Genomic DNA, 2,936 nt, shown 5'->3' with positions numbered 1-2,936 from the left:
TATATATATATATATCCACCAAGAAGGAAGCTATTACAAAAGATATCCATTTGTGATTTGGCCAGTGACTCCGAGCTGGAGGAGTGAAAACAAATCACCAAAAGATGTCTCTGAGTAAAAATACAAACTGATAAAACAAAGAAACGATTCCAAAGCAAAAGAAGTCAGCGAGATAGGACGAGACATCCTCTCGGTCCCTTGGGAACAAAATCTTCAAATCCCCAAAAACCAGAAACCAGAACAGAGCAATGCCACTACCCCTGCGGGTCTGGTAGACCATTGCTGCATGAGCTTGACTCAGCAATATCCGGAAGGCCCGAGCTGTGAATGAGCTTTCTCAGCTTGATAGCTTTCTTAGTGGAGGAGGCCCCTGACCATAAAAGAAGAAAGTGAACAGCCTTGTTGATGATAAGTTGAGGTGAGGAAGACATATTAGAGAAGATAAAGTCATTTCTAGCTTTCCAAAGGATCCAACAAACTGTGGGAAAGCTGAAACTCCAAAGCAGCCGGGCCGAGGCAAGAATGGTCTAAAGGAAAAAAGTGGACGGATAACTTTTGTCTCATACTTTGGATCTTACATTTTAGTATTTTAGCGTCTCCTAAAATAAAATAAAGAAAGAAGTTGGTATTCGACTAGGACTAGCTCTTGTTAATTTGTTTTCCTGCGTAGAAATAAAATAAAATTCCAACCTGGTGATTGATTGACTAAATATGTGTCATTTCAAATCTGTTGAACATTATTAATCTAAGTTAAGAGTCCAGTTCCTATTGATTTCTTTTATTTTCTTCTGTGTATAAGAGATAAATGTTAACGTCATCCATTTTGATTATTATTGTTGCTTCGAAGTCAGTTAAAGGCTAGAGAAAAAACTAGCTAGAAAACATAAAGCCCTTGTCCGTTTCTTTCAGCCTAATTATGTTTGTTTAGTACTTAGTAGCTTTCGGAAGAAAGTTAATTAGGTTCAATTTTTAAATTTTCAGAAAAAGATTTGCTAAATACTCCACCTTTAGAAAACCAAATATCCACGATTTTATTTACTTTTACTTAAGGGGTGACGGCATACATTTAGAATTAGTAATTTGCTCGATATTTCTTTCTCAATTAGCTATTCATCTTAATTTAGATTATTTCATATCTTATTTTGGAAATATATCGTTTACATGTATAAACACCGTCAATTAATTGTAACTTAGTATAATTGAAGAATTTTATTTCCACAAATGATATATATATTTTACAGACTATACTAGTCAAAAGTTCGTATTTGCTATATTTTACTAATTTATTTTAGTATCGCTTCATTTTGAAGAATGTTTATTAAGGTGAGGCCTCATCTCTTAGTTTCTCTTTAAAAAAATTACAATTGAGGAAACTCGCTATGCTTTGCAAAGTATTGGACATTTTTCCATAACACTTTGAACCATCTACTAAAATAAAACACAAATGAGACGATTTTGATATCATTTAGTCATGGACAAGATGTGAAATTTTGGCACAAAAATATCTAAATTCAAGCAGTTTAGGAAGGAAAATTTTACAAAATAGGTCTATTTTGTAAATTTCTTCGTTTAGGAATAAAGCAGTCAAATTAAACGAGCTCGGACTTACATAATTGAAGTTCAATAGACTTATAGCATGGAAACGTAAAATATTAATAGTCAACGATTTTAGGCAAGTGGTTTCTTGTAACAAGAACCGACCTATGGTTTCCATCATTATATGGTTATTTATATGCTTTTATAACACGAACGGGGGATTATTCCATTGTAAAATACTAGTTTTCATGGATAAAACTATTTTAGAAGGTGTTAACAAACCGCGTGTCGAAATAAACTAATGCTCGTGAGAGGAGTGGATTTTTTATTGTGAAGGATTCAACATATTTATTTATATAAAATTCATGCTTTCCTTATTTTTCTGGGTCTTGAAGCTTTACTTCTGAAAAGATTTCCATTCGATGCCTTTCGGCGTCATGTTTTCACATTCTCAACCAGCACACTCGGCAATGTCGGCATCATCATCGGAGTACGCATGAAGAGAGAAGGAAGAAACAAGGGCGTAGAACCGAAAAAGACCCGTTTATTGTCAGTCGCATTCTTGCCATCACGCGGTGGAATTAGACTGTAAGTACTGTTATTATGCAATAATGCTTTAAACTCATCTAATATTGTAGAAACTTTAGATGCTCTAAGCGGAATTGCAGGAAACGTTTTCCTAACATCTAAACGAAGGATCTATTGCATAAATCACTTGGCATTAAGAAAACAGGAACAAACGATTACCTCTTGATGGCGTGTTGCAAAGCCTTCTCTAATGGAGAGATTAAGAGTCTCACTTGAAAACTCCTCTAGTTGATCCACCCGAGCAAAGATCCTGGGCATCCTTAGAATCAACTGCTAGGTTAAGATGAAAGGTTTTTTTGGGAGAGAAACGTAGAAACACCTCACGTATATAGAGAAAATGGAGAATTGGATTTGGATTTTCTAAGAGAAAATCCACTGCTTTTACTAATCCACAAATTAAAGTCCATATTTAATTCTATAATTAAATATTACTTGTTATATCATTTATAAATATAATTTATCCTTTATTTACAATACATCCTTATTATTATAAACTCTATTTTTGAAGTTATACTCTTAAATATAACTTTTATATTATATACTTTATATAATATTGCTCCCAATATATCAGTCCATAAACTCTTAGGGTGTGACTCGTAGGACCTAATTATACATAGTAATGAACTTTATAACATAAAACCATAAAATCATAGTTGGCTCTAGCAAAGCATCTTTGTAACTATGACTACTCCTAAAAAATACCGATTGTAAATCTCTAATTAAATGTCCCATACCATAATTAGTAATTGCACATTCGATTAAAGGACACAATTTCTTCATCTCCCACTGTGTCCTTGAAACAAGTGGTGCAG

This window comes from Asparagus officinalis, chromosome 9 (genome assembly GCF_001876935.1).
Source record: "Asparagus officinalis chromosome 9, Aspof.V1, whole genome shotgun sequence".
Classification (NCBI taxonomy): domain Eukaryota; kingdom Viridiplantae; phylum Streptophyta; class Magnoliopsida; order Asparagales; family Asparagaceae; genus Asparagus; species Asparagus officinalis.
Note: the sequence above shows the minus strand (reverse complement) of the source record.